The sequence below is a fragment of the Cupressus sempervirens genome, chromosome 5 (assembly GCF_028749045.1).
Source record: "Cupressus sempervirens isolate cs-2001-9-10 chromosome 5, ASM2874904v1, whole genome shotgun sequence".
Taxonomy (NCBI): Eukaryota; Viridiplantae; Streptophyta; class Pinopsida; order Cupressales; family Cupressaceae; genus Cupressus; species Cupressus sempervirens.
Genome location: NC_143122.1, coordinates 640249812 through 640268968, shown reverse-complemented (window position 1 = coordinate 640268968; position 19157 = coordinate 640249812). Strand labels below are relative to the sequence as shown.

The 19157-nt window shown below is 34.2% G+C and overlaps 1 pseudogene; it reads left to right on the top strand.

The window, feature by feature from the left end:
* The window catches only part of LOC149557536 (polyadenylate-binding protein 2-like), a 46474-nt pseudogene that overhangs the window by 25286 nt on the left and 2031 nt on the right, over positions 1 to 19157 (top strand).

The window sequence follows — 19157 nt, the reverse complement described above, 5'->3', positions numbered from 1 at the left end:
AAGAGGACATACAAGGTGACTTAGTAGATTTCAAGATTAGTTAGAAGAATGGAGTACTAGTACTTCAAATAGCTTTATATTAGAACAACAAGGATTAGATTGGATTTAATAGTGATCCAAAATCAACAATAGTAGATTGCAATTGATTAGGTTAAATATTCTACTATACTTTCTAACAATTGTATTAGTAGAATAAAATCCTATGGAGATAGGTTGGTTTAATAGCCATTGTATAAATCCTTTAACAGGGTGACATTTCACGTGAATGTTTTGTAAATCCTTTAGACAAGGACACTTTTAACATGGTGTAAGAGCCTTTAGTAGGGCATGACTCTCACAGGGCAGACCATGGCTCATGGTCAAAAATTATAACCTTCATAAGTAACATTATTGCTGCAATGATAAGTTGTGGGTGTCATCTCCACCCCAGTTTTACCTTCTCATTTTGGAGGGTTTCTGGATGACCAAATCTGGTGTCAACTATTTTCATGCATGCTTTTACTTTCATGTTATTTAATTATGTTACATGCATGAATTGATTTAAGTTAAAAAAAATTAATGGTTAAAGCTTGATTCTTTTGATTCACCCCCCCCCCCTCTCACAATTGGTATCAGAGCTAAGTTCTCATCAGGAGAAGTTTTACAACTTGGAGAAAAGATCTGGACATGGAGGTCTACAAGTTTGGAAAGAGTATAGAGAACTAGGAGATTGAAATACATCTCATTCTACATTCTTTGGAAGAAGCTAGGGAAGAAGTGAGGAAATCCCTAAAAAGAAGAAAAGACATCAAGCCATAGCTGAAAATGATACCCAATACAAGGATATTAATGCCACGAAAGTATTCAAAAATGGAGACTCAGAGGAATTTGATGCACCAATTGCACACCTAATGGAGAAAAATAGAGCTCAAGTAGAAGAGATCAGAATTCTCAAGATTGAGCAGGAAGTACAAGCCATGATGCTATGTGAAATAACTAAATAGAAGAAAAGAGCCATTGAGGATAAGGTCATGATAGAATATGATGAGAGGAACTTAGCCAATAGACTAGAGGAGAAGTCAACTAAGCTTGCTAGAGTTTCCAACATGCAGCTAGATACCCTAAGCTAAATGATGAATGCACATCATGAGTTAAATGTCAAAGACATTGAAATCTCCACCCTAAACTTGCAGAATGAACAATTGCAAAATGATTTGAGGAATAGAACCATTAGGACACCAAGATTTCAAGGACACTACTAAAACTACACGAAGTATGGACATAGAGCCTTTGAATGTAGATCCAAGCCTATGTGGTCACCAAACAAATCAGCAAAGTAATGAACACCGCTACAATTGGGACTACAACACTAGGCAGAGCTATCACTATTGTCAAGAGTATGGATACATTCCTAAGAACTACATATGAACACACTTTAGTAGTAACTATAATATATGGTTGAGTCAAACCACTTGTTTCAATTTCCTAAAGACTAGTCACATTAGCAAGTATTGCCCAACTAGGTCAAAGGCACCCAACTCTGAGTTGAACAAAGAAAAAAGGAAAGTAGATGTTGAATACATCAAAGGAGAGAAGAATAAGACATGGAAGAGAAATGATGGAAGCAACTCATCAAATGGAGGGATCACTTCACCCAAAGGGTCAACTGGCATACTTCATCAAACTAAGTAGAAGAAGGTATGTGGGACTGATATTTAAATGCTTTATCATACATCAATTCCTAGAATGAGTTAGTACTAAAAAGGATAGATCAACATGAAAAAAGATGTAAGGTTAAATCTTCAAAGTTTTCATCCTACTACCGAGTATAACAAGTTACCTTCAGTTGAAGAGTAAAATCATAGTGTGTGCCAAGTTGTCAACCAAGACTAGTTGGAGTCAAGTGAGTAGTTGTTGTCGAGTAAAATTATGTTAGTTGATGCCAAGTAAGGGTAATCCCTATAAATACCAAGTGAAGAGGAATTCACATTGACATCGAGTAAAGAAATAAATTGTATACAAGCCGAATGTCCAGTTGTATATGCACTAAGCATTTAATAATATGTATTGAAGGGTATAAAGTCAATTTTTTAATCATTTTTTATCACAAAAATCATAAAGCAAAGAGTGAAGAAGTGATTTTAAGAAAGGATGAAGCATTCAAGTAGATTCTAACAATGGTTCAAAGTGATTCATCGATTCAAGGTATTTACTCAAGTGTCAAGCTACACTATTTTGAAATTATTAAACCCTAGTTTGCAAAAATGGCTTCTAGCTCGAAAAACCCTAAAGACAAGGAGCCCTTCAAAGTCCAGTTATTTAGAAAAGATGTTAAACAACCAAATTTTAGGCTAATCCCAAAGGTGGCATATAAGAATAACCCTAGTGGTGCATTATCCATCATCCCGCCAAAAGTTGTTATGGTCCAAGATGTCAGAAAGTGCTACAATTACAAAGTTGGAAGTATAGGTGATATGGATATTCATGAAACCTACAATAAATTGTGTAATAATGGCATATTGAAGGAGGAATTCAATATTGTTGAAAGGAAGAGACTTACTCATGCCCTAGATTTCCCTATGGTCTTCAAGACAAAGTGGATTAGGCCAATATTGAGTAGAATTCAAAATGGTTGCTTGTGGTTGGAAGGTGGACTTGTCAAAATAACAAAAAGAATCATCCATAGAGTCATAGGTTACCACCCCATAGATCAACCAAAGACTCTAAGAAATGACTCCAAGGAGGTCATTGAGAGAAACACTGGTGCACAATGGAATAAGAGGGGTATGACAATAGAAACAATCAGAGACCCACTCATAGATTTTGCTATTAGAGTCATCTCACACAAATTCTATCAATCAAGTAGATTGAATAGTGTGCCTTGCATTGCAATAGATGTAGGTTACAAAATTGTTAAGAAAGATCATACATATGAACTAGCAGAGCTATAATTACAACAAATAATGGAGAATTTGGGAGCAATAAGAAGATCAAAAAGTGCTCAATGTAAGTTTGGGTCAATTCTGATATGTACATTCTTTTATGTTCAGAATGAATTTCCTTCTTTTGGCAAGATTAGTTGGAAGACAAATATGTCAATAGCAGTACAAATTAATGAGTATATAGAGAAGATGGGAGCAAACTTTGAAACCACCATGACAAGCTATTTCAAAGACTTCAAAAGTTCTATGAAGTAAAGGCTTAGAATACTAGTTTCCCTTATAGAGAAACACATCAATGACATTTTCTTTTTAGTTGTTATTGATTACACTTAAATCCAAGTAGCAGTATCAAGAATTAGATGGCTAAGGCCACTTAGATATGAGATAAACATAGATGAGGCCTCAACAGTAATCATAGTATTGCTTGCAAAATAAATTGACAAAAGTACAAAACCCTTTGGCACTTATGATGTAACTAAGTCAAAAGTGGAAATGGAACTAAAAACTGCATCCACAATAAAGAAGAAAGACAAATTGGTCAAGAAACTTAAGGCCATATTTGGAGAAGGGACAATAGAAGGAGAACATGATGATGAAGAAGAAGATGAAGAAGAAGAAGGAGAAGAGGGCCAAGGGCCACTTGCCTTGACACAAGGCATGGGAGAAGATGAAGAGGAAGAAGGTGCCAAGGAGGAACAAGCCAAGGAAGCACCAAAAAAACCAAAGCCTAAGAAAAGAAAGGCAACCACAAATCCAATAGTAAAGTCAAAGAAATAGAAGGTTTCTCAGCCAAGCCCTACAAAGCCCACTACAAGAGCAAGCACAAGGGCTACCACTCAAAAGGCCAAGGACCAAGCCCAAGAAAAGAAGAAGGCAACTGAGAAACACGTCTAGAAAAGAAAAGACTAAGAAGAAAATATGTTTCTCAACCTAACTTAGATGAAGAGAGAACAGAGTCAGAAGACACAAGCTAATTTAGAGTGGTAAGTCATGCATTAAAATATTATTTAGAAAACATTTGTGACAATGTTAAAGATAATGCTAACTTAAATGGCTTGAAGAATATTGAATTCAATAATTTAAGTAGAAATGAGTAGAACGTGGTTGAAGAATTAGTTTATACCACGATGGCCAAGTTCAAGACCACCCCACTTGAACTTGACAATTCAATACCAAAAGATTTGTATTCTATTATTGAAAATAAATGGATTATTTCCTAAACATGGAGAAAGAAATAAGAGAGTCTACATTGGCTTGAGTTATGCCAGAGCTAACAAAAGGTCAAATAACCAAGGCTAGCAAGAAGCATGGGAGAAAATTTGCACCCAAATGTAGAGCCTTCAGCATTCTTCAAAACAAGATTGAAGATGTTGTTAAGAAGTCCACTCAAATTTAGAAGTTAATATATGGGATCACAATAGTTAAACTAGGAGAAATAGATCCTCTTGAAGGAAATAATGATTAGGAAGAGGAGGAGAATGAAAAAGAAGAAGAAACAAAGAAAGAGAAAAGAGACAAGACAGTGGAGGAGACAAAACAAAAAATAGATAAATTGGCAACTATTGAGGAGCAGAAAATAGAACAGTGTTCCAGACACACAACTTCCACCCTTGAGCCCTCCACATGACACCTCTACACCTAAAGAAATAATAAATATAAAGGATGTTCCTAAAACATCTAGCCAGAACATAAACCCATTCACTACAGAGGATCTCAAGAAGATCCTTGACCAATCAACTCTACAAGCCAAGTTGTGTGACAACCTAGTTTTGGTTAGTGTGGAAGAGTTGCAAAAAGTTGTAGCTGACTTGACAAGGGATAAGGTGAATCTAAAATAACCACCTTCTAACATCCCTACAGCTACAAGTGGACAACCTATAGAGAAAATAAGTATACACACATCTACTAATGTTGATTCCGCAGTTAAAGTCTTGATGATTGAGCACAAGACTTAGAATATAGAAGAGAAAGAGCCTATAAAAGATCAAACAAGGTAGATAGGCACTTCTGTCTCTACAAAACAAGAACAAGGTGCATCCCAAATAATTGTGATTGACAAAGATAAATCAAAAGAGGACAAAGAAATTCCAAAAGAAAAGGAGCTAGAGGTAATTCAAACTTTAGAAAATTTGCCAACCACTATAACTCCTACAATGCTTCAAAAGCTGAGCATTGATGCCATGCTATTACAAATCACTACACCAAGTTTGAGCTCCATAAGAGTAGCAAGGGTACTTCATTATGGAGACCCAACATTGGACAAAGAAATAGTCATTCCCAAATATGATTATGACAATATTACTCTTGAACAAATTAACCTAATGCAAGAGGCATTAGAGAGGAAAAAGAAGCAATAGATACTTAGAAATGAGTATAAACAGAAGCAAGCACTACATGAGATCAAGGACATCTTCTTAGATGCCTTTAGCCTACAATCACCTGATGAAACAGTGCCCATTATGGAGAAACTTTTAGAAATAGTGGACTGGGTGCAAAGTGAAGATCATGATACCAATGCAAAACTAATGGAGTGGTCAGAAAAGAAGTTTCAAGCAATGGTGAATGAAAGAATATCTAGTGAGATAGCACTTTCACAAGTAGAACTGACTAAGAAAATAGATAAAGTGAAGGAATTACTTGAGACTATATTCTCTTTATACTCAAAATTGTGTGATCCTTCCATTTTCACATAGGAAACTAGCCAGAGAATAATGAGCTTGGAAAGGAACTTGAAGATATCTAGCATGCAACTGCCAAAAGATCCAGCTCAAAGTGAGAAGCATTTTCATACAATGCTTCACACACAGAAAGAACTAGTTGTACTAACAGTAGATGAGGCTAATACAAGAGCCAAATTAGTTTAGATTCAATCCACCCTAACCCCTCACATGGAAATTTTACAAAAAGAACTATCTTATGTAGAAAATGCATTAAGGAAATATCCAAATCTTTCTATATTAGATGGTTTGGTTCACTTTGTAGCAAAGATAGCTATCCAAATTAAATCCCTAGAAGTTGCACTACACAACTAGGATACTGCTCATAGGATTGTAATGGAAGTAAACAAAACCTTCTGGTACAAATACTCAGTTGGAGTATAGCCCTTTGACATAAGTAAAATAGAGGAAGATTAGAAATTGTCAAGCTAGAAGGAGACTTAATTTGCAAAGGATACATGTGAAAGGGGGAGTCAAAAAAACTAGAGAAAAGAGTAGACAAAAAGAGAGAGTGAACAAAAAAAGCACAGAAATAGAGCACATTAGATAAAGAGCATCAGAATGTATTAGCATGAAATAAATCTGCTATGAGAAGTTTTGGATATAGTAAAGGCACATCAACTCAAGGGGAGTTAAAAATTTTGAGGTATATAGTCCTTCACAAAATTTTGAACAAATTTTGAAATTTTGTATATATGTCAAACTAAAGTTATATTATACTTAAGGGAGTTAAAACATCATGTATAGTTAAGTGTCTTTGACACTCATGTCAAAGGGGGAGATTGTTGATCTTAGAATGGTCTTGACAATTAAGTGTTAATACACTTAAACTATTTGTTAAGTTCATGTTGAGTTGTAATAGGTGCCAAGTCAAAAAGATAGTAAGTGTTGAGTCATTCAGGTGTCAAACAAACACACAGTGCTAAGTGAGTATGTGTGTCGAGTGAATAATTGATGCCGAGCATATTCAAGTTTCGAGCCAGACGGAACTTTAGTATGTGTAGAGCAATAATTTTATCAAGTGTTGAGTAACATAGAAACAACATATGAGTTTGTGCCTTCATAGACTAAGATGTAAACTATTTTGCATGCCAGCTAATGGATAGATCTCGAAGATTATAGATAATATTGAATCTATTTGATTCCATGTGTAATCAACATGCAACCAATTAGAAAAATGGAATGCTAAAGAGGCAAAAAGGATGAATCTCAGCTATAGATTCATACCTAACCCTAAGTCATGAAAACCTTTTAAGGGGGTCAAAGCCCCATAATTCAATAGAGTGAATAGAGTGTGAGTGAGCAAAGAATAGAAGGAACAAGGGGTGAAGTGATAAGAGGACATATAAGGTGACTTAGCAGATTGCAAGATTAGTTAGAAGAATCTAGAGTATCAATACTTCAAATAGTTTTATATCAAATCAGCAAGGATCAGATTGGATTGAATAGTGATCTGAAATCAGCAATAGTAGATTGCAAGTGATGAAGTCAAACATTCTACTATACTTTCTAACAATTGTATTAGCAAAATGAAATCCTATGGAGATAGGTTGGTTTAACAACCATTGTATAAATCATTTAACAGGGTGACATTCCAAGCGAATATTTTGCAAATCCTTTAGAAATGTACACTTTTAACAGGGTGTAAGAGCCTTTAATAGGGCAGGCCTCTCATAGGGTAGACCATGGCTCATGGTCAAACATTGTAATGTTGATAAGTTACATTATTGCTACAGTGATAAGTTGTGGGTGTCATCCCCACGCCATTTTTACCTTCTCATTTTGGAGGGTTTCTGGGTGATCAAATTTGGTGTCAACTATTTCCATGCATTCTTTTACTTTCATGCTATTTAATTATGTTACATGCATGAATTTATTTAAGTTAAAAAAATTTAATGGTTAAAGCTTGATACTTCTAATTCACCCCCCCTCCTCTCAGAAGTATACTTCCCACTTGTAAATTCCAACATGTATTTCCCATACTTGATAAAATATTTATAACTCATGGTACTTTTTTTCTAATCATGTGGGGAATGTAAAATGGATAGCTTAGAATACTCTCAAGATGTAGAAGCTTGACCTGAGAAACCAAACTTTGTCAAATCTCACTGCCATCCAACCTTTATTGGTGTAGCTTGGACTATTGCAAATTCACCATCTTCTAAAGTAAGGCCAACACATCTTGAGCCCATCATTAGCATGGAAATTGCTCTACTACACTACTAGATCATTGTCTAGCTATCTTAGTGATTTCTATTCTTATGTGATGTTTTATTCGGATTTATTTGCATATTTTTTAGTAAACACTTATTGGCTCAATTTTTTGGATAATGTTTCACAAGAACTCAACTCCTGGGATTAAATGACATAGTTTGAGATTTTTATCCTTGCCCATCTCAAGACTTTTTTTTATACAAACTTTATAGAGCCTAGTACTTTGTTTTGTGAATGTTTTTAACTAATTTTCAAGAAGCTAGTGCACTAAGAACATCATTATTTTGCATTATTTAGTGTTGTATAAATAGTCTAACTGTATTTCAATGTTACATTTAAGTTTTAAGAAATTTTTATTTGTTTGTACTGATAATATTATTCAATTGCATTATTAGTGTTAATGTCTAACTTTGTAGAAATTGTTAGAGGTGGCTAACCGCAAAAATGAGGCACAAGCAAACTTTCTTGTATTAATAGTTACATGGATGGTATGCATTATGAAGATTTTAGTGTGTGCTTTTTTTGGCTCATCTGTTTATCACTTGTGGTTTTTTATCTATTAGTGGAGTGTCATGTCAGTGGCTAGTGCAGAGTGTCATTAAGGCAATGACATTGTATCTCGTATAGAGTGTCTATTTTTGGATGACACACTTGAAGTAATCTTCTAACCACTACATGCACTTCTACATTATTATTAACAAGTTGGACACCATTTTAAAATTTAAAATCCATTACCACAATTCAGTTTTCTTCTGGCTGATTTATGTTTGACAAACTGGGATTATTTTTTGAAATAAAATGAGCCTTTAAACTGTCAGCTTGATTGGATGTTGCCTTGTTGCCCCCATTTCAAGAAATATAGGTCCATAACCTTTTTGGGTACTATATTGAGAATGAAATGAAACAAATAATAATTTATTATGTATTCTTTAAGGGTCCTAGCTCAATGGAAGAGCACTTGATTTACAAGCAGGAGGATGGTGGTTTGATTCCATCATGCCCTATTATGACCAAGCACACTATCAAATATGTGACTAAATATGCTATTGAATATGCTACTATATATGTGACCAAATATACTATTAAATATGCTACTAAATACACTACCAAATATGTGAGTAAATATACTAAATATGTGATTAAATATGCTACTAAATATACCACTAAATATGTGACTAAATTAACTATCAAATATGCAACTAAATATGTGATTAAATGTACTATTAAATATACCACTAAATATGTGACTAAAGAGATGATCAAAATCAGTGATCAAATAAGTGGCTAAAATTGTTTAATAGTAAATTTAGTAGCGTTAAATAATTGGATATTACGCGATTAATTTTAGTCACATATATATAAATTTTAGTGGTCTTTTTGGTCACTTATTGTTGTTTTTGTACTAGTGACAAGATAGAAAGAGGAAGGAGTAGTACTATTCATTTCTATTATTTTGCAAGGAATAATACATAGATCATTTGGATAGTGGGTTCATTGATCTTTCCTTTGAAGTTATCTGGGCAATGAGTCCAACTATCTTCGACAACTCCTAACAGAGTTGGCATAGCTTCTAACATAGTTGGAATCTCCTAACATGGATTCAAAGTCTCCTAACAAGGAATAATATGTACTAAATTTTGTTATTGACTCCAACAAGGTCCATCCTCTAACAAGGAATATTTATATTTGTACATCATCTTGTGGGTACCATCTCCACCAGCATTTTCGCTCTGATCAAGGGTTTCCCTAGTTAACATATCTAGTGTTATTGTGCACAAGTATCTTGTTGTGGTTTCTAATTATAGTGCTCATATGGTTAAAGTTTAATAAGGTTGATAGTTGTGATATTAATTGGATAACGGACCCCCCCACCTCCCCCCCTCTTAGTTATATTGGTGGACTATATATTCTAACAATTGGTATCAGAGCCTCAGGTCCTTGAAGAGGAAGCTTAACAACTTTGGGATATCAGTGGCAAGTCACTTCATAAAAGATAGTCCTAAGTCTGATGGAGGAAATCTTGACACCTAGAAGATGGAGCTTCTTGGTGAGACATCAAAAAAGTGTATAGAACTGAGAATTGAGTTCCAAGATCTAGAATCCTTTTATTTCATAAAAAAGGAATAGTGACACACGTAAAGATAGATCTAGATCTAAAGAAGACAAGAAGATCAAGGAAGGTATTGATCTGCTTATGAAAAGGGAGCCAAAAGGTATGAAATTTTTTGTTTGTTGGACATGTAAAGAGTTTGGTCATTTTTCATCCACATGTCCTGAGAGAGTAAGGAAAGATAGAAATAATTCATTGTCTAATGAAGATGAAGAATTTAAAACAAGTATGGAAATACTTTTGAATGATTTTGACGATAAAGTTAATGAGCTTGAATTGGTTAAGAAAAATGAAGTAATAGAAGAGATATCTTTGGTAACTATTATCTATCCAAAGGCTAACCAAGAGAATGTCGAAGTTATCATTGAGACTAACAATAATTTGTAGAATGGGAATTAGATTGAAGAGCATATATCTAAGCCTAGTGCATAAGAAAGAGTTGAGTTGACAACTCCTAATAGAAGTATATCAAAGAATCATCCTCCTAAACGATTCATTGGGAGCAGAAACAGTAATCAAGTAAATGAATAAGTATGTAAATTATGTTTGATATCTCAAGTTGAACCAAAGAGTGCAGATGAAGCTTTTAAAGATGATCATTGGATTCAAGCAATGAAAGAAGAACTAGATTAGATTGTGAAGAATGAAACATGGGATTTAGTTCCTAGACCTAAAGACAAGAATGTGATAGGAACCAAATGGGTATTCAGAAAAAGAATGAATGAAAAAGGTGAAGTTGAGAGAAACAAGGCCAAGCTTGTATGCAAAGGTTACTCACAACAAGAAGGCATAAACTATGAGAAGACATATGTCCCCTTAGCTAGAATGGAAGTAGTAAGAATGTTCTTGGCTTATTTAATGAATAAGAAGTTCAAAGTATATCAGATGGATGTTAAATCAACTTTCCTGAATGGAGAACTTGAAGAAGAGGAATATATTGAGTATCTTAAAAGTTTTCCTCTAAAAGAAGACAAAGATATGATTTTCAAACTAAAGAAAGGTCTATATGGACTGAAGCAAGAACCTAGAACCTGGTATGCAAGGTTGGACAATTATTTGGAAAAACTTGGATTTTCTAAAGGTACAACAAATAGGAACTTGCATTTGAAATAAATTGAGAATGGTTTGTTGATAATAGTAATATTTTTTGATGACATAATATTTGGAGGTAATGATGAAGCAATTGATAAGTTTTCTGAAGAAATGAAGAATGAGTTTGAGGTGAGTAGGATAGGAGAAATGAAGTTTTTCCTAGGGTTGTAGATTTTATAGAATTGTGATGGTATTTTCATTTCACAAGCCAAGTACTCCAGAGACTTGTTGAAGAGATTTGGATTGGAAAGTTATAAGCTTGTTGGTACACCTATGATAATTGGTCACAAGTTATACAGAAAAGATGAGACACCTACAGTTGAGTAGAAGACATACAGATCGATGATTGGAGGTTTGTAATATCTAACTCACGCTAGACTAGATATAGCAAATGCAATTGGGATTATAGCTAGATTTCAAGATCATCTAAAAGAGCATCATTATGTAGTAGTAAAGAAGATATTTAGATATTTGGAAGGAATATTTGACTATGGAATTTGGTATCATAGATCGAGTGATTTCACTCTATGTGCATATACTGATGTGGATTGGGCAGACAGTATGGATGATAGAAAAAGAACCAGTGGTGGAGCATTTTTCTTGAAGGAAGATTGGTGTCTTGGTTGAGCAAGAAACAAGATTGTATCTCACATAGTATAATAGAAGAAGAGTACATAGTAGAAAAAAATAACTATAATCAAGTTATGTGGATGAAGCAGATGCTAAAAAATATTGGAATTGAATATACAAAACCTATTATCATATACTATGGTAACACAAGTACTGTAAGTATGTCTAAGGATCATGTGTTGCATTCTAAGACTAAGCATATATCTATAAAGTATCATGTCTTAAGAGAGAAGACAACAAAAAATGAGATTAGATTGGAATATGTGAGTACTAAAAATCATATTATAGATATCTTCATGAACCCCTTACCTAAAGATACATTTGAGTACTTGAGAGGTATGATTGGGCTTATGCCCTTGCCTACTTCTAAGTAGATGATGTAGAGAGTGCATCAGTCCAATGGTACATAGCACTATTGTTAGACTAGACTGAATGTTGATGCTTCCCATATGGGGGAGTATCTATTATGAGTTGATTCATTCATGAGGACTCTTGGTATTTGGTATTTGGTATTTGGTATTTGGTATGACCCATCCCAGTACTACTCTAGCCTGAGTGTGCTTAACTACAAAGTTTCCTCTATGGTTAAACCCAAAGCTTGCAACCCCATTTGCAAAACCTTCACCAAGTGTTGTGCCTTATGAACCATTCATTAGAAAGCTCCTTAAGCTCATCAATTGAAAAGTAGGAGACAATTTATATAGCAAGTCAAATTGTGATATTGCTATGAGGATTTAATTGTGTGATTTTTGAGTCAAACTCATTGACTCATATTTCATGAGTAGTGATTCAACATGAATCCATCTCTTGTGAGACTAAATGGAACACTTAGCATTCATTGGATCTAGGTGATGCTCATAGGGGTGAAGCACCGAGACTCCCTCGGAGGTCACCCATCCCAGTACTACTCCAACCTGAGTGCACTTAACTATGGAATTTCCTCCATGATTAAACCAAAGCTTGCAACCCCATTTGCAAAACTTTCACCAAGTGTTATGCCTTATGAACCATTCATTAGAAAGCCCCTTATCTTATTATAATTAATTGGGAAGGCCTCAAGGCCAAATCGTGGAATTATTTTGAAGATATGGTATAAAGGAAAGATATTTTCCTTGTTTGAAATGTGTATTGAAAAGTGGCAATCATTGTATTGAGTGCAAAGTGCAAAAAGGAGTAGAGTGTTTGGTAAATGTGAGTAAGAAATCCAAGGGATTACTAGATGTGAGATTTGTGATCTAGGTACAAGATCAAAAGGAACAGAAGTCTGCTTGATAGGACCCACCCCCCTCTCTCTTAGTTATATTGGACTATATATTCTAACAATCTTCTTGGTAGGGAAATTTGTTATTGATTTTCTATATAGGGAATTCTAAGGAATATTCCCTTGATTATTTTAAAAGATTATAATAGGCAGAGGGGATTTTATTTCATTCCCATACAAATTCCAAAAGAAAAATGTACATCTATAGGATTGTTTGTCAATGTATGTTAATAATATGTGTTTTGCTAGGCTTATTTTCTTTACCTTAGTGTATTGTATCATTAAATTTGGTTTGATATTTAGTTTTGATGTTAATTCTAACTTTCTAATGGATGTACCAAGTTGTTAGTTCTATTGAATCCACTTGAAACATAGATTATAATTTGGAAATTTAAGAATTTTTTCATGCTAATTATAACCTACAACAATTAATCAGTCTCACATTTTACATTTTGTAGGATCATCTACGAACTCTACTAAATTTATCTTTCCTCCTACAATGTAACTTTAAATGAGATTCAAACTCAAGGACTATGAACAAAACCTTTGGCTGCTTATCAAGGAAAGTGGTAATAAAATGGAATAGGTTACCTCCAGTATCTATGCTACTACTGCAAGTCTAGGAAAGTGTACCAATGAAGAAATTATGTCGCCAGGGGGTCCTAGTAAGATAACTAGGTAGAGTTCTAGGAAGAGGGCTATGGAGGCGACTGGTGGATTGGTTGCTGATTCCATTCAAGGAAATATAGACATTGGTAAAGAGGTGGTCAAAATGATCAAAGAGTTGCAATAGAAACATTGACTGGTCTTTCATCTCTAGTTTTAGTTCTTGTCTTGGTTTTATTTACTAGTCCTAGTAAATTGTTTCTATTTTTGGTAGTGTTATCTAGTTTTTATCAGTTGTTTAAACTAGGTTCCAGGTCCTTGTAAAACCCAAGTTTAGTTTATGGATATTTGTTGTGGTTTTAGGTCCTTATAAAACCTAATTTTGATATTGTTTAAATAGTAGGTTTCAGGTCCTTATAAAACCTACTTGCGCTTCATGTTTAATCTTTTCTATTTTTGTTAAAGGGTTTTGGGGTCCCTTCAAAACCTATTTTTATTGATATCTAAAACTTTAAATGAGATTACTCATTAACTTGATTTATCATCGAAATCTTTTACATGATCAAACATATTTGAAATGTACTTTTCTTATATTACTTCATAGTTCAAACAATGATCATGATTCACATATGCTTAACCATTCCTATGAACATTGACTATAGGAACTATCTATTTGGAATTATTTTCTCTATATACCAATTATATCATCAAGATATTCAACTCTACATCTCACTACATATGAATGCACATGACTAAACATTCATACCTTTTACATCTCCACAAAATCGCAATTTACTAACATGAAATTATACATCACAATAATTTAAGCAAGATGGAGATTCCTCCATTACAAATGGAATACACAAATGACAAGTTGTCTCCTTCATGTTGCATCCACACAATGAACAACTCCAAGCTTCACCTAGGACTTAATTTTCATTTAAGAAAGAACCATGAAGGCTCAGCTCCCATCCTAAGCCTCCATGGGGCCACCATTAAGCTAGGGGAACCAAGACTCAAACAGATTATAATCAAGCAAGCTCACTAATGCAATAACAACATAACCCTTTGGTAATTGGTATATCCAAATTCACTATGCACATGTGCTTAGACCCATGAGTGTGTCTTTGCATTTAGGAATTCGTAGTGATTGGGAAAAATATTAACTAAATACTTATTTATGGGATAGGTGGATTTAATTTAGTTTATTTACCGACTAATTTATTGTAGTTGGATTCCAATTTAATTGGAATTGTTTGGTTTAATTTGGGAAAGGGGCCAATTGGTTATTAAATTATTTAAAAAACATTAATTCATAAGTCACTTTGGACAAGCATTTGTATTGGCAAATGAGAACTTTATTTCTTACTTCTCACCTATTAATTTCACATGTCAAGAGAAAAATGCTAAAAACCTCTTTGGGCTGAAATGATGATTTGTTCATTGCAGAAGTTTGGCTTGGTGGATCTTCATGAGATTAATCTCATTGGATTTGTATCAAGATTGCTCTACTTTGTGAAAGGTTTCAACTGATTGGGTGCAGCATTCATTTATTTCTCTCGATGCTTGATTTTTGTGAAACATGTGAGGTAGGTCTTTCAATTTTTATGTTTTTATAGCTCATTTTAACTAATTCTTTCAATCATAACATGTTAGGAAGTTGATAAATAGTGCTCTCCTTCATTTTTATGCAATTTCATTAACCAGTTGGATGGGTGTGAGCATTTTACCTTTTCAACATGTGGATTCATAAGTTTTCATGTTGTTGTGCTACTGGATTTTCACAAAGTGTCTAGGTCCAATATTTTATTTGAAAAGTGTGATGTTCTATGGATTTAGACCAATGGGTTTTAATTTTACCTTTTTATTGATATTTTATTTATTAGTTTTTTTAACATTGTCTCATCTTGTGTGTCATATATTTTTTGCCCATTTCTCTGTTTGGCTTAATTAGAGTTTTGATCTTGTAGTCATTACCTCAATGATTAGGATTATGGAATTAGAATGGTTATAGGGCATTGTTGGATATGGTTTCTAAGTCTATTATGTGAATTATATTGGACCTTTGGTCTCATGACCTTATTATAGAGTTGGGATTTTAGTTTCATTGTTATCTAAGAAGTTTGAATTTTGAGCTTTTTATTCTTGCCTTAATTTGCATACCACCCATGTTTTGTTGGGATTTTGGTGGCATTTGTCTTGATTGTATTCCATGTTATCTTTCTTGTTATTCTTTTATTTCATAAACATTTGAATTTGTGTCAAATCCATACTCCTAGATTTAGGTAAGTTGAGTGAGTTCATGATACTTGGTAATTTATTTCTTATTAGGACTCATGATGAACCCATACTCCTGACTTGATGCTTGGATAAGTGAGTTCATTGCACTTGTATCATTGTTGCATTCCAATATTCAACCCTTGCATTAGTTCTATTGATTATATTTGTGAATATAGGTGAGCCCACATATGAGATTATGTGTGTATGCGTGTGTATGATGAGATTTGCAAGATCCTAACCCTTGAATGTAGGATGGTTGATAGATTGTTCATTTGGGGGTTGGTTTAGGAACTTGCATTTCCTATGGGCACCCATCATGTGATGAGCATGGGTATATAGGGTAGATGTATGGAGTGGTTTCTCTTATGTACTCCAACCTAGAAATGAACAACAAGGTAAGTTAAAGAGGTTTAAATAAGTGATAACAAAATTAATGAATGGGTAATAAAACTTATTGATAAGTGAACACCTATATGTATTTGATGCATTGGTGCGAGGGTACGAAGTCTGTATGTCTGTAGTCTTATGTAAAAGTAGTTTCACAAGCATGACATGTGGCCTCATGTGGGATTTGATCCATGCCAAGTATGTTACCTCCATAGAGGGGTTGATCCATATCACATTGAACTTGTATTTCTTGATGCCAATCGACCTACACTCCACTAGAGTCCCTAAATAGTTATCCTATATTGGGTTTGACTAGTGACTTGATGTACTGCACTTCCTTCATGATCATATAGATGTTGGTATCATACTATTGGATACAATTGTTAATTTTGTATTGTCTTTGATGTTACACAAATGTCATATCAGTCATCAGACAGAGTCTACCGAGCTCAGATGATCAACAAAGCAATTTACAGTGTCTATCGAACATTCTTAAAACATTACTCAATAAAGTCAGTTCTTACCGAGCTCACTCGGGCATCAAAGGATTTTGTAACAAGAAGTTAGTATTAACTGAGCTCCCAAGGTCAACAAAAAAAAGTTAATATTCACTGAGCTCACTCGGGCCTCAAAGGATTTTGTAACAGAAAGTTAGTATTAACCGAGCACCCAAGGTTAACAAAGAAAAGTTAACATCTACCGAGCTCACTCGATTATCAAAGGAAATGTGGTAGAGAGTTAGCTTCTATCGAGCTCACAAGGTCAGCAAAGGAAGGTCAGTGCTAATCGAGTTCACTCAATCTCCAAAGGATTTTTGTAGGGTTTGCAGTGTTTACCGAGCCTCACTTGGTTAACACTAGAAAACCATTCTGGAGTAGTGGTCATCGAGCTGGGTCGGTCAATGAAGTATTTAATTGTTTTGGTATTAAGTTTAATTATTTCATGCAGCCGACTAATGTAATGATTTTTTCAGTTGTTGTAACTTATATTTGAGCCAACTTGATAATATGGAAGGTATATATTTAGATGTTCAAGTTGTGAATTAAAGTGAGAGAGAAATATATGGAGATGGAATAAGCGAATATTGAGTGAATTCTGATGAAGTATTAGATATCCTGGAGGAGCTGCAAAGTTGTATTCAATCAGTAAGGATCCAATGAAGCCGAACAGAGATCTGTAATCAGAAAAAGATAAGTTGCATATCATTCAGGTCACCTCATTGTTGCTTTCTAATCATTGTAACAATGAATCTAGAATCTCTTAACAGAGTTGGTTTAACAGCCATTTTGTAAATCCTATAACAAGGTGACAGTTCAGTTGAATTGTTTGTGTGGTAACTGATTCACCCCTCCCCTCTCAGTTACTTCATCATACTTAATTTGTGTGTGTGTGTGTGTGTGTGTGTTATCCATGGGTGATTATCTTATATGATTGTGGTCAAGTCATTATCTCCTTCAACACAATGAGAGTGGGCTATCGATACCACGTAGTTGGGAGGCATAACTACCTTTACCATTGTTGGGGACTAGTGTTTAGAGATGGTCTTCTTATAGTCTTGAGGCCAGAGTTGATGTTCACTTGGTGCTTCGATGTATCTGGAGCATATTTCCTCGTGATTTATGTTCTACCTTGGATGTATTGATATCGTGTTTTAGATGATACTTAGTGTATTTACTTGTTGCATTCATTTATCATGATGTGAGATATTATTTCTTATTTGATGTTGCTTACTATTGCTATGGATTAGCAATGTGATTGATAAACTTCTATTATGACATTGGATGTTCATGTTTCATTGATGGTTTGTTTTATGGTTATTGGTAAGATAGAACTCATAAGGTAACACCAAAAATCTTGTTTTCCAATTGATATATTTCATGCTTGAGGGTATGGTTAGGATCCTTGAGGCTTCATGATGCCATTATGGTTGGGAGGAAACAAGCAAGATTGATTTAGTTCAATTGCATTTTATCCTTGTTCTTTCCCTTCTTTGCGATGTTGCACATATACACATTTTTATGAGGATGTTTATTATCATGGATTAGAGTAGTATGATATTATTTGAGGTTTCTTGGTCCTTTTTATGCTTATTGATGCTCTCAAGTGTTTGCTCCTTGACTTTGGTGGTTCCTGTACTTCCTGGTGTGGACGTTCTAACCCTTTTCATCTCCTTAGTTTTTCAATTCTCATTTTTAGATTGTGTGACCTTCGAAAAACAAAGTTGGATGATACTAGTAAATATTTCCCCACAATACTGAGAAATATCACGTAGCTATTATGAGAAATATCACCTAGCTAATATGAGAAATATTGCGTGGTTGAGAAGTATCTCCTAGCACTACTAAGAAATGTCACCTAGAATCTCTTGTGAAACCTATAAGTCCAAACATAGGTGCTTCTTGACTTGTTTGGTGGATATGGTAGTTGATTTGGATACCTTTTTTGGTGTTCTTGCTCCCTAGTCTTTGATAGTTTGATTATGGGAAGCATAGGATTCATATGTCACTTTTAAACATCCTCTTAATGTTGTTAATGGTAAATTGAACTTGTATGGTTTAATCACATAGGAAATTTGGATTTGGGCTTTAAAATGAACCTCAAATTTGATGTTAGATTAGATCTTGAGATGAACCTTGTATGATTAATTCATGTAGGTGGATATGGATGCACATGTAAGTGATGAACACTTGGGGATCTTTTGTCATTTAATTATTTATCTTCCATTGTGAACTCTTTTATGTTTGTAGTTGTATATATCTATTATTTGTCTTTATTAAAAAATAGTCTTCTTCTTTGTTTATCCCTTTTTTAGGATCTCCAGGGGGGATTTCACCTAATAGAAAATTTGATGGCATCAGGTGTTTGGGAGGAGTTGAAGTCCTCAAACCTGTCAAGTTTTTTAACATTAGGACATTAAAATCTAATCTAAATGCTAGCTT